The following is a 14,360-nucleotide window of genomic DNA, read 5'->3' as shown; positions in this document are numbered from 1 at the left end:
ACTCCTACACATTGTCTCAGTTACTGATGCATCAGTCATTTCATGAGTCTGATTACAGTTGTGAAGCTATTTTGTTAAGCTGCAACCCACTGTCAGTAAACTCTGATAAAATCTAATCAATACAATCTTGAGGTCATTTGTTTACCTTTTAAATGCTGAATAAACAATACCTGTAATAACAATAATAGCTATCGTTACTATGTTTACGTTATTGTCATTAGAAATGTATTAATTTTATTTTGACTCAACATGAATTTAGATTGTTTTTGTTTTAAATCACATGCTTACCTTTTTCGAAGAAACTCTTGCTTTTTGTGTTTTCCTCAGTTAGGGCTATTAAATAAAATAATACATGTCTATTATATGTATAATTCTGGTTATTAATTCAGTTATACATTTTTATAGTTGAAATTAAAGGTTAAATGTGAGGTTAGCCTTCTAGTTCAGATTGTTGTTTCACTTGTGAAACTGTATTCCTGGCAGTTTTAATTACTTCCTGTAGCATTTATGAGAAAGGTGTTACTACTGAACATTTTTCCCACAACTGACATGTATTATCTGTTCTGCACATCACACACCAAACAGTGCAACTCTTCTGCATATTTGTACCATGAATAGAAATGGGAGGCACATTTAAAAAAAAAAACAACATATGATGAATAGAAAATCCATTAAAGCGTTACTTTAGTGTTTAAAACACTACCATAAAAATGGATTTTAACAATCAATTATCATTGCCCAGATCAGCCAGACAAACCTTTTGTTGTTAATCACAAATACCATTCTTTTTTTGTTTTTGTTTTTTCTTTTTTTACTGTGGAACCATTATATAATGGTTGTTTTACAATATAATGGTAAGGAAAAGAGAACATAGTAATGGTTTTACAAGATAATGGTAATTTTATTGTGGAAAAAACAGAAACTCTTTGGAAAAGTTGCACATTTTCCAAAGCTGTTAAGCTGTTAAGTGGGCTGGAGTCTTTGCAGACTGAACCAGAAGAAAGTTGAACTTGAGCAATGACCTGTGTTATTAACACATTTACATGCATATACATATTAGCGGCCTAGCTTAATCAGTCCTGATGATTGAGGACCATCGAATGTATTTCATAGGTTTTTTGCTCACTACTGATGTCACTTTGTGGCTTTAAATATATTTTAATATATTATTTGGTCCGACATACATGTCGTCATCACACATGTCTGCCATCACACGCATGTGAACTTGAGTGACATCCCATTCTTAATTGATAGGGGCAAATATCATGTTAAACCTAACATGATATTGGCCCACCCTTTTAATCTATCACAGCTTCAGATCATCTGGAAAGGCCTTCCACAAAGTTTAGGGGTGTGTCTGTGGGAATTTTTGACCATTCTTCCGCAGTGCATTTGTGAGGTCAGACACAGATATTGGACGAGAAGGCATAATTTGAACAGGTTTTTAGTTATTTTTTGTTGTTTTTTAGTTATATTCCTTTAGTTTCATTTCATAGGCAGCATTTTACCAGAAAAGATCAGCTTGCCCTTACAGGAAAAATCCGCACATGCCAATGTCGTGAGTTATCAAAACACAGAAAACCAGTTCCCAGTCTTTCAGTAGGATGTGATCATCAGCACAGTCAGCTGGGGCTATTTCACTGAATCAAATGGCCAAACACATTAACAGATATTAAAAGTAAAAATCAGGATATATAAAAATTCCCTACATAAAACATAACATACATACATTTCTTTTTTTTTACAGTGATTATGGCTTCTTCTTTTTTTTTCTTTTCTTTTTTTTAACCTGGTATTTACTTTACATTTTACGGTCAGTTCTTTACGACATGTGATTCCAAGCTTATTGTTTCTTTTCTGTTGGCATGTTTTGCTCACAATTGCACCTTAAAAAACTGCCAAAGAAGGTTTTGCACAGCTTAGCCATATGCATGTTTTTTTAATCTGTTTCTGCAGTGTTTTCAAACATAATAAAAAATGAAATATTTTATGATTAACTTATTTAGCTTACTACTATTTATAGTTTTTTCTCTCACCCTGACGTATTTTCCTATGGTTGTTAAAGGCCATTTTCTCAGTAACCTTCTCGTTGTGATGTGGTTTAGCACAGGTGTGCAACAGTCTACCAAACAGGAGGATTTCCTGTTATTTTATTGGAGTTTTTTTCTGCTATTTTCTTACTATTTTATAATGGTAAGCTGTCATAAAAGTTGACGGCATGTTTTTCTCTGTACTTTCTGAGATGCCTAGAAATATACTGGATGCTTGTTCTTATCTGAATGTCAGAACAACTAAACAATTTAATTTACAGTAATTGCACTACCGCACGCTGTCCTACTTAATGATGCATCAATCATTTCATTGATCACTTTATCAACAATTAAAACAGAATCTAATTCAATAAAAGGACTAGATGTTATAATCCCTGATATTGCATTGCTTCAAATGGAGAAAGTCTTGAGGGATGGCTACAATGAGGAAAGGCAGCCCGGAAGCTTTACCAGCAGGACACATCATCAGTTGTGTGCCTCAACTTCACAGGGTGTTTTGGCCTTTTATCACAAATTATTCTACCAATTTTTATTTTCAATTTCTTTTTAAATTCCTTGGTTAGGTTTAGGGATTAGAAATCTGATCTAGATTATACTATTTAATTCAAATATAAAATTTAGATGCATCATCAGTAGTGGACCTTGGATTCATTGTGTCATGGCCAGACTGTATGGAGTGTGAGTGGAAGAAATAAACGCAGACACAGGAGAACAGAATTTGAACAAACAAAAAGCAAGCCTTTATTGAGCTGAAACACGAGAAACAAAAATACCGTTGGGCGAAACTAAACTAAACATAAACTGGGCAAAACCAAATACCTGACAAAGCAGTGGCTAGAGTGTGAGACTGTGAAACAACTAAGACTGCTATGATAACTATGAGGCTATGACGATAACTATGAAACTATGAGAGCTAAGACGAGAGGTACCAAAACCCGGTCAGAAGAACAGAATTCCTGACAACGACTGAATGACAACACATATACTAAATACACACACAGGAGGTGATCAGGGGGAGTGGAAACAGCTGACACAAATGAACGTCATGACACCACGGCGAACGTGAAACTAAAACAATGAACATAGAACACAAGACCTCTTCGAAATAAAACAGGAAACAACGAGAGATGTAGACATGACCCAGGCTTGACAACATGAAAACACACAGATAGGAAATCCATGACCTGACACAGAAGACCTAGGAGAAACATAAACTAAACAACTCAAGTTCTAGGATTATTATTTGTTTTGCCTTAACATCCTTTCACATAAGAAATCACAAATACAAAAATGAGCACAAAATGCTGGGTCACAGACCCAGCCCCTGACACAATGGGTGTTTCAGCCATTATCACTAGACACCCTCATCCAAGGATAAACCTGTCGGGGTTGATCAGACTCTGCAGTGTGTCTCTGGCATATGTAAAATATTCTTATTAATCAATTTCCATCGATACTTTAGTGATAAAATAATTGGAAATTTAGGTATTAGTATTAATAAACGTTTATTCCTTTTTTAATTTCCTTTTATATTTGTCTTTTGTTTTCTACTTCAAAGGAATAGAAAAAGGTGATAGACAGAAGCAAGAGAGAAAAGAGACAAGATAAGAGAGAGGAGAGCCGGAAGGGGGGCATCTGATCTGGCATCCCACACCTCCCCGCCAGATCAGGCTGTAAGCTCTACCTCCCTGTTGCATTCCAGAAAAGGGAAAAGAACAGAGGGGAGAAGAATAGAAATTTTTTCTTTTTACATTCCTCTGTTAGGTTTCACTATCATGAGGTTAACTGCACAGTCCCCAGGAGACCCTGAGACAGCTGTATCAGTCAACCAGGGTTCTGGTTTTTCACTGTAAAAATTCTGGTGTTAGGTTTTCTACCCTTTTGACACCCTCTGCTGAGGCATGCCCACCACATGTTGATCAAGCCTGGGCATGTGTCTTGCGGTTAGCTGACTGCCTTAGCAGCCTAATGACAATTATGAAATGTGTTTACACTGCAAGCCATTGTCAGTTAAATTTTATAAAAGTGTATCCATACAGTCTGAATATTGCAAATTTGATTACCTTTTAAATGTTGAGTATCTAAAATAATCTGAAATAATAAGAAAAAGAAGAATAGCTATCATTAGTGTTATTATGATTAATTTATCAAGTTGTCTGTGAAGGTTCTCAGTCATCCAGGTCATTGCAGTCTAAGGAGCTTGGAAAGAAAGGCATCTGGACTTCTTTAAGTTTCAAGAAACTTAAAGAAGTCCAGGTACCTTTCTTTCCAAGCTCCTTAAATTCATCAAGTTGCTAATAATAATGAGTAGTAGCAGCTTAAGATATTTTCTGTTGTGTGCTACATCAAGACTGTACACATAAGGTTTTGCAAACAGAAACAAGGGATATGAAGGATGTCTACATCAGCAGGGGTGTTATAGTTTTAATCACTTGCTAAAATCTACAAAAATAATTTCCTTTACTTACCTGTTATAATTTAGATGAAAGAAGCTAGATGCTCTAATAGTCTGCAATGTGTCTTATGATTAGGGATGGGTATTGATAAGATTTTCACAATTCCGATTCCATTTTCGATTCTGTTTAACGATTTGATTCTTTATCGATTCTCTTATCAATTCTTTTTAAAAAAGGAGAACACTAAGGTCGATTAGCTTAGAACTTTGTTTTATATCTTCTCTTTGAACAAGATAGAAATTTAGGAGTAGCATGGCCTTACAAACCCAACAGTGAGATCTTAAGAGATCCACAGCCTACGGCTCTTCAATGGGGTGTCACAGGGTCCCCAGGAAAAAAAATTGTAAATGTAAAACAATAAAATAAATATTCTTCTGTAGCAATAACAAAGTATAACATAAATTATTCTGTAGCAATTACACAAGAATATCCAGTAATGTCCCTGCCTCTATCCTGGCCTGAAAGGAGACGCTACCGGTAGACTGCAGCGACAACTGCCAGCCAGACTCTATCTCTCTCATCATGGTCACCTAAATGCAGCGCACAGTAATGGCAGGTTTTGTAATAAGGCAGATCGCGCTAACATAATATGCACTGTTAGTTGATTATTTACCTGCCGTATTAACGGGAGAGGACGTGCAAACGTTACCGCTGCTGCTAGGTTGAGATTCACGAGTCCGGAGCGGAATTAAAAACACGACATTCATTTAAGGTTATCGCGTGTTTTGTGAGCAAATGCTTTTGCATATTCGTATTGTTTCCTCCCTTAAATGAAATATCTACTTTGCAAGTATTGCAAGTTGCCCTGTTGTCATCTGTTCTCATAAAGTATAACCAAATTTTTGAGCGTTTGTGGCGCGTAGGCGCCATGTTTTCTGCCAGGTAAATGACGCTCCGCAACGTGGTGACGTCATTTGGGGCGACTGGAATCGATAAGGGAATCGTTTGTAAAAATGCCAAACAATTCCAAGGAATTGAAACAGTGGGAACCGGTTCTCAACAAGAACCGGGTTTCGATACCCATCCCTAGTTATGATTCAGAGAGCATTTCTTGTTGTTTTTTTTTGTTTTTGTTTTTTTTAATTCACAGAATTAAAAAATTCTAACTATACCAATGTCATGAGTTTAAATAAACATGTCAAAGAGCTTTAAGGGAAGAATGGAGACATAGACACATCCCATATATAAGCAAAGGAAATACAGTGATTTACAGCAATAACACATGCCAAACATGCCATCATCAGCACAGTCAACTGTGAATCACCTCTACATCACGTAAGCAAATGATCAAACACGTAAAGAAATACTGAAGGGAAGAATGAGGATATAGAAGTGTTCCTTATAAAAGTAAGCCATCAAAGACAAACACACACTGATGCACACTGCACACTAAAACGTCTGCTACAGTCTTATTCAAGAAACTGGACTGGCTGCTACAAAAACAGTCAACACTCTGTGGTATGTGTTTAACAGTATTCTTTTGTATATCAAAAACATTAATTTATTGTTTCTGTAATATTAAGAAAATGATAATTAATAATCCATGGTAGATTAAATGTAGGAAAATGGTGAATTTGGCCAACCTATTACTGACTTGTATTGGGCATCTTAGAGTAGTCTTAGAGTAAAGACCTGGCACAATTACTGCATTTTCACAGAGGACCGACTTCAATGATGCTGTGGACAATGTTAACTTTATCAGTAACTGGATAACTTGAATAAATCTTCTGTGTGGATATCAAGTTATTTTAATTTTAAGAGAGCAAATGTCAGTTTCTTACTTTTGCATATAAAGCAAAGTAACCTTATCATAAAAATAGTGTTATTATCTCAACATTATGGCATAATTTGCTCTTAATGATTTACATTGCACATTGGGACTACCATACAGTAACATTAGCAATAACACACAAAGAGCTGCATCTTAGTAATAAAGAAAAATAATTTTGAAATGTAATGGTATCAGTGTTAGACATGATGCTATTTACATGCATGCCTCTATATGTGTTGGGTAAAGTGACAGCAATTGTATAATAACACAATGATAAAAAATTAGGAAAAACAATGGGAAGAAAAATAGAAACCCTAATGGTGATATTGATGATTCTGTGTCTAGCTTGTTGACAATGATGAACAATATAATTAGATGATGTTACTATCCCTGAAAGGATTTGTTAGAGCACTTAAGATCATTTTCCAGATAAAATTATGTCGAATTTATGTAATTACAATTAGTTACATGAGTCAGGCATGTAGGATGGATTTGGGTAGAATTAATAAAATAAACATTACATTAAAAAAGCTGAGCTTTAGCTTTGCCCTTTAACTGAATGACGGTCAGTTCCTCTGGCCTCTTTTGCTTATCAAATAATTTTTTAACCACTGATCAATTGTTGTACAAACAATCGCATTTCTGGAACTTTAGTCATGGAAATATGTCCTCAAACTGCTGATTCCTCGTTCCTGCCTTTTTTGTTTTTCTTTCTTTTGTTCTCTCTTACTCTCACTACTATTATTATTTTACTTTTTATTTTTCTACTTATTACTATTTTTCTATTGCCATTTTTTATTTTTTTATCCTATTTTTTATTTATTATACTTTTGCTATTTAGTTTTTCTCTTAAATCATTTGTATTTTTTCGTATGATAATTTTACTTGCTGTGCAATCATGAACCTCTGTTCTGTATATTTTGCTAAGGAGGGGGGAAAATACAGATTTTTTTTTGATTTTGCCTTTCTCTTGTTCCTTTAGTACAACACTGTCCATCATGGCTGTCAAACACACAGTCATGCTCCTGGTGGCAGTTTGTCTCTACCTACCAGGTCTAACCCATGGCTTTCAACCATCCTTCTCTGTTGATGAAACTCATCGTAACATCACCAGAAAGGCAGTTCTCAGAAAGACAGCTGAGGTTTGCCGAGACCTTGCCACCGCTGATGGAAGAGACTTCAACTTGAAAGTGGGCTCATTATCATTTAAAATGGGGTCACTGTTTATGCATTCATGTTTAGTCTAACATAACTGTGAAGTTTAACTTTTTGAGATTTTTCCAAATGTCCAGTTAAGCACTTGGCATTTCTTTGTCTCCAGATTGATGACAACTTGTCAGTTCAGGAGGTGCAAAAGGCCTGTTTCTCCTCATCTACCTCCACCGCTCCGCTCTCTACTGACATTTTCCAAACTGCCCTTAATGAGATCTACGGTAGCAACGAAAAAGTGTATTTCTCAAAGGTCGATTTACCTGAGTTCCATTTTCACAGTGAGACCTTCCTGGGAGGACGGGACATCATCACAACAGGTACACTTTAAAGTTCCTCAAAATTAAACATGTTTACATTCAGTACAACACAGATAGTAGATTATTTTGAATTTTTAAATTAATTTATATTCCTATACACCAATTAAAAAACATTTAAACGATAGGTGCAACAAAAATCTGAATTTTGCTTCATTAGGTTTCACTTATACTGGATTCTTAAGGTTATATGTTTTGTTTGAGGTATGTCTGTCGTGAAGGCTAATGTGAAATTTTGTTGCTGCAAGAGAGGTACTTGGACAAATTTGTCACATAATTCAGGTGAGAGTGATAATTATTGTTTATATTTAACTTGATGATGTTAAGATTTTGGAAGTAGGAAGCAGTGATAGGATTGGAAATAATGTTAGATTTTCCATACATTAAGGACTTTTACAGCCACAGTAACTGGGTGGAGTTGGGGAAAACCACTCCTTACTCCGCTCTGATCAGACCAGATCAACCACTGCAGAACTTAGCAGGTAAAAGCCTTCCAGCAACTTTAATCACAGTAAGAAACACATTTGTCTCGACTTGTTTTAATTAATTTCCCTGGTGTGACGTGCACACACACACACACACTTGCAATAAGGGAGATGAAGGGGATGAATAGGAAAGAAATGAAGGTGTGAAAGGAGGAAGTAATTACATTCATCCAACCTCATCTAACAAACAATGTAGAAAAGTTTTAATGATCATCAATTTAACAACTGAGTTTGAATAGATGACAATATTTTGTGCTTTTTATTAGTTATGCATATTTTGTTAGTACTTAATATTTTTAATTTGCCATTTTTAATTTTAAACAAAAACTGGTGTTGGACAGTTTAATTTTTAATTTTTTTCATTGTAAAACCCAAATCATTTTACACAAGCACAGTTCAAACCAAGTCTTGAATATCACTAAAGCATAGATGGCACACTTGCAAACCTTTTAAATACTGTATGTCATAACCTGTTTCCAGATGGTTTTATGGATAACTTTTTTCTTGCTTTGCTCCAGGTCCATTTGCACCAACTTGTAAGAGCTGTACAGGAGATGCCTGTGCTGATAACATTTTGCCTGAAGTGCTGAAACAGGGGCTCCTGACCTCAGGCTACTTTAGCACATTCTCTTCTTCAAAGCCTACTGGTAACAATCACATGTATTTGTGTATAACAGCAAACTATTAGGATTTGTATTATTATTTTCTTTTGTTTGCTTGTTTCATAGCAAATGGACTGTTTATCAAACCAGCAGAATGAGTAAATTGTAATCCACACTAAAACTAAATTGGCTATAGTAGTTTTGTTTGTTTGTTTGTTTGTTTGTTTGTTTGTTTGTTTGAATACCCACAAGCTGCAAATTTAAATATTACAACACATAGATGTGTTGTCCCACCTTGAATTTAATTTAAAAATTACCTAAACTCACCTATTCATTGCCATACCCCAACTATAAAACTCTTTGGATGTTTTGGGTCTTGTTGATCAGTTATTCAGCTATTTATGTAGATATCATTAAAAGTAATTTGTTATTTTTTTCAGGTAAATGTAGCCATGGTGGTCTACTTGACAAGACAAGAAAAAGGGACCCAGCTGGGGGCATCAATAAGGATTCTTTTACATCAGATCATGGCACGTTGCACAAAAAAGTAGCTAATCTGGCAGTGGATGCTACTATGGAGCTGCTGGAGGACATCAGACTAGCTGTTGGAGACAGGAACTTCCTGCGGTACGGGAAAAATTGATCAGAAACATTCTTGCACTCATGAAATGGTTACTAGAACTATCTAACAAATTTGAAATTGAAACAGTTTATATTTATTTTCATGACACAGGTATCTAGGAAAAAGTAGTAAAACGCCTGCCTCACAGAAGATACTTTGTATCTTAAAAGTGATGCTTTTTATGAAACACATGAAAAGTTTCTGCAAAGATACCAATCATTCTAAATGTAGAGAAATTGGGTTCCTTACAGGATGACAAAGAGCTAATTTTGTTTTGTCACTTATTTTCCTCCAGATTGATGGGCCTCTCCCAGTCCTATGCGCTGTGTTTTGTCATTGACACCACAGGCAGTATGCATGATGACATCGATGCAGCAAAACAAGTTTCCTTTGACATAATTGACAGTAACGCAGGAACGCTACAGGAACCCTCTCAGTACATACTGGTACCTTTCAATGACCCAGGTACTTCCACTTTTATGGACAGTCCCCATGCTGCCAAAGAGAGCCAACAAATAAAGTTCATGTATTTCTTTGTCTCCCAAAAAGAATTTGGACCTGTGATAAAGACAACTGACAAAAACTACTTCAAAGAGGAAATCAACAAGCTCACTGCAAATGGAGGGGGGGATGAACCAGAGATGAGCATGTCTGGACTGCAAGTGAGTGTACTTGTGTTCTATCATTGGGATATGCATCTGCTTACACAGTAATTTGTGTGATGTGAATTATGAACTTTTAGGATGAAGACATGGGGTATTTGCAGTTAGTACAACGGATATAGTTAGGAAATTATGGAAATTAATATGAATTGTATGTGTCCTATAATGTGATAACAGAATGACTGTGTGCACACATTATTATAACTTGCTTTTTTAATCACTTTCTGAATTACAGTTTTGCACATCTGGTAAATCACAACAAATAATGCTTATTTTTCTGTCATTTGCGCTCCACCTTCCTCTAAAATCTTTGTCTTCACTGATGCTTCAGCCAAAGATTTCTATCTAAAAAGCACCATCATTGCCCTTATAGAGAGAACCAAGACTGAGGTATGTGAGAGGATAAGTTGCATTTTTATCATTGTTAAATCAGCTGATGAAGACACTGCTAAATATTAACATGCAGAAATCTGATGCCTTTAGGAAAGATTGTTCTTTGTTGAAATGTAAAAATAAATAAACCTGAATTGTAATGCGAGCTTACAAAAATGTGTAAAAACAACCCAAAAATAAAAGGTTGATACTCTGGGGGACGAAGTACAGGGTGGCACAGTGGTGCCGTGGTTAGTACTCTTGCATCACAGTAAGAAAGTTCTAGGTTTGAAACAATGGGTATCCACTGTTCTTTCAGTGCCTGTGTGTTTGCACGTTTATATACAAGATTCTGCATGTTGAATTAATTACAAATTCTGAACTAGTTGTGGATATGAGTGCAACTCAGAACCATCTCTCGTGATATATATAAACTAATGCATTTTTCTATTACCAACACTTTTAGGTATACTTCCTGTTGACAAATGTTTTTTCCAGTCGGCGGCGCCGCAGTGTTGATGGTCAACGTTTTTCATCTCGTTCAGTGAGGCTATCAGATGTCCAGCTATACAGAGACCTGGCCCAAGCTTCTGGAGGCCAAGCTATTGAAGTCACAAAGTCACATCTTTCCTTGGCCACCACTGTTATAAAAGATTCATCAGCTGGTGCTGTGGTGAGACACTGAGCATGAACAGGAATTACTTAACTCTGGGGAGCCATTTGTAAACTGAAACATACTGAAATTACCAGCAGCATTTTTCCACATTTAGCTCAAACGTGTTTTTTCGAGTCATTTTTACAAAATTTACTAAAATATTTTTAACTTTTTATATTTAACGTCTTGATGCATTCTCAATCATCCAGGTAAGTAAATCTCCAAAGGTTGATTAACCTTTGGAGAGTTTGGTGTCAAAATCTGTTTTCTTTGTTTTTCTCTTTTTTTCTCTTTTTTTTAATGTCAAAGAAGGTGAACCTTAACACACTAAAGAGCCATACAACTGGATTAAGTGGAGTGAACAGAAAAGTTTACACCTTCATGACTCAAAATTGCAATGCACCAAGACAACATGAAATAGGTTTAATCAAAACATTTCACTTCAGATTCTGCTTGTATTGCGGCTGGGCTGCAGCGCTGCTAAATTCCAACTTTTCATGGCCTGGGTCAGAGGAGCCAGCAAAGGCTGGACTGGGCTAAATCTAGTGGCGTTTGTAGGTCGTTGTGCCAAATGAGGTTGGTTGTTACAGGTCGGGCAGGAGCGCGTAGTGAACCCTGGCTGAGAGCATTTGAAGCAGTAAGGTTCAGGCTTATGGTGTTATTTGCCACATGAAGGAGGCTGTGGTCTATGTGGTCCAAGCACTGAGTGAAGCTCATGAGCTCATAGCAGCGGGTCCATTACAGAAGTGATGTTAGCACCATACAGGGCAACTCTGTATTTTTCAAGAGGATGTTTACTAATTAGGTGGATTCAGTCTTTCTCAGGTGGAGGCCTTTTCAGTTTGTCAAACTCACTCAACATGTGGGCAACAAAGGTGGGGAGTGGTTCATCCTGAGCCTGAACATGATCCAAAAGTCTTCTCAGGATGCATTCTTGGTTGTCGGAGGGCAAAAACTGTCTTAACCAGTTGACAGAATTGAGCACACAATGTGATGTGGGAGCCTTGAACCATTTCCTGGGCTCTTTTGCAATAATAGATTGCATTTATATAGCGCTTTTCTAGGCACCCAAAGCGCTTTACAATTCCACTATTCATTCACTCTCACATTCATACACTGGTGCAGGCAAACCAGTTGTAGCCACAGCTGCCCTGACAGAAGCGAGGCTGCCATATCGCACCATCGGCCCCTCTGGCCAACACCAGGGTAAAGTGTCTTACCCTAGGACACAGCGACCAGGACAGAGAGAGCTGGGGGATCGAACCGGCAACCTTCCAGTTACAGATGAGCTTTCCAACTGACTGAACCACGGTCGCCCCAAGAAAGTGTGGCAGTTCATTCAGCAATTGTCCATCGGTCAGGTTCAGTGAGGATTTGTATGTGCCCACTGCATTTAACCAGTCCCCAGGTTGCACTTTGTCATCCCCAGCATACATGGGAGGCTCCAGTTTGGCATGATGTAAAGCTGCTGCAACGAAGTGGTTCTCAACTCCATCACTTGTTGGCAAAGGCTAGGAGTCACGTTTTCAACTACCCTGTACATCGGTAATGATGTAAGTTCCATGTCTCAGCCAGAGTCATCTGGGTAATGCACCATTTTGATTTCCAAAGAAATTAAGCCACTCCAGCACACGGCACAGTGTTTATATAGCAGTAAAAGAGTCAGTCAGGTTAGACTACAAAGACAAAACTGCAAAAACGCCTGTAAAGACTAAATTTGGAAGAACCACCTCTGAAAATGTCACCCAACAACTAAAATTAGACTGGAGTGATCAAAATCATGTTATTACAAAAGCACGTCTGCCACACTAGTGTTCAGTGCAAAAATAGTTTAAAACTGTTTCCATTCATACTGAGTTGAAGACCAGCACTAATAGTTGTAGTCGGTTAAGTTACTACTTACATATGCTACAGTCAGTTTAGTCTCAGCAAAGGAAAAGCGGAATGAAAAGCCAGCATAAAAGTTCAGTTCCAGGCTCCCCACTAGAATTAATCCATAGAAGATGAATCCAATAACAACATGTCCAAATAACAGATCCACAGTGTCATCTTCTTCTTATTTTTCTAAGCGCAGCAGCATCAAACTGAGGTATCCAGAACTTAGTCGGGTCCCACCTGAGCCGTGGCTGCAGCCGTGGCTGGGAAAAACGTCAAAGTGTCCGCAAAAGTGTGGGGATTTCCGAGACATTTCATGTGTTGGAAGAGAAAAATCCTAAGCGGGATCCAAAAATCGTCTGGAGTCCAAGGGGAAAAAAAGTTCGGGCACCAGTTGTAACGTGTGGTGGAGATGTAGCCAGCCGCGGAGGTGTGCAGGTGGCTAGAGAATGAGCAAAGACTTCTAACTTTCCACAAGTACTGATTTATTTTAAATATCAAAAATAAAAGTGCTACCTCTACCACACATTACTTGAGATCACACTAGTCCACATACACATGGAAGAAGACAGAAGGCTGAACGGGCTTCTCTGACCCTTCAGAGGAGACAGAAGACAGCTGGATGGACCCCTCAGACCCTCCAGCAGAGACAGAAGATGACTGGAGCAGCTCCTCGGACCACCCACTGGAGACAGAAGATGGCTGGAGCGGCTACTCGGGGCCTCCAAAGGAGACAGAAGATGGCCAGTGGGTGTGGAGACCTCTGGCAGAGACAAAGCTAGCTGAAACTAGCTTACTTACTTACTTACTTTGTCAGCATCAGCTGTGAGACACACAATCAGCTCAGGCTGCCATTCAGGCTGCAACAACACAAGTAGTGGGCTGGATGAGCTCACTCAGGAGTGACAAACATGGAGTTAACAGTCTCTGAGTTAACTGACTCTGGGTTGACAGATTCAGGTTGGACGGCCTCAGGTTAGCAATCTCTGAGTTTGCAGAGTCAGAGGATACAGTCACTGAGTTGGAATGAATACACTCAAAATGAAAAATCCCCGTAGCAATAATTCCAGGCTTGTGAGGACCAAAACAAACAGAGTCTCTTTCAAATAAATCTGTCCCAGAATTCACAAGAATAACCCCAGCCAGCTGCTCAGAGGTCCTTGAATCTGGCTGAGGCAAGGAGCGCTGGCGATGTGGACGCCGTTTACTCCCAAATGAGGGTAACGGCCATGACTGAGGAGACTGGTTATGGCGGAGAGGTGGAGGCTGGCTGCTCATCCTCC

General features: G+C 37.8%; 1 pseudogene; it reads left to right on the top strand.

Annotated features, from left to right (window-relative positions):
• Nucleotides 1-7,276: 7,276 nt before the first annotated feature.
• On the top strand, nucleotides 7,277-14,107 carry LOC134629758 (von Willebrand factor A domain-containing protein 7-like; annotated as a pseudogene).
• The last annotated feature ends 253 nt before the right edge of the window (nucleotides 14,108-14,360 follow it).

The sequence above is a fragment of the Pelmatolapia mariae genome, linkage group LG6 (assembly GCF_036321145.2).
Source record: "Pelmatolapia mariae isolate MD_Pm_ZW linkage group LG6, Pm_UMD_F_2, whole genome shotgun sequence".
Lineage (NCBI taxonomy): Eukaryota > Metazoa > Chordata > Actinopteri > Cichliformes > Cichlidae > Pelmatolapia > Pelmatolapia mariae.
This window is presented reverse-complemented; position numbering and strand designations above follow the sequence as displayed.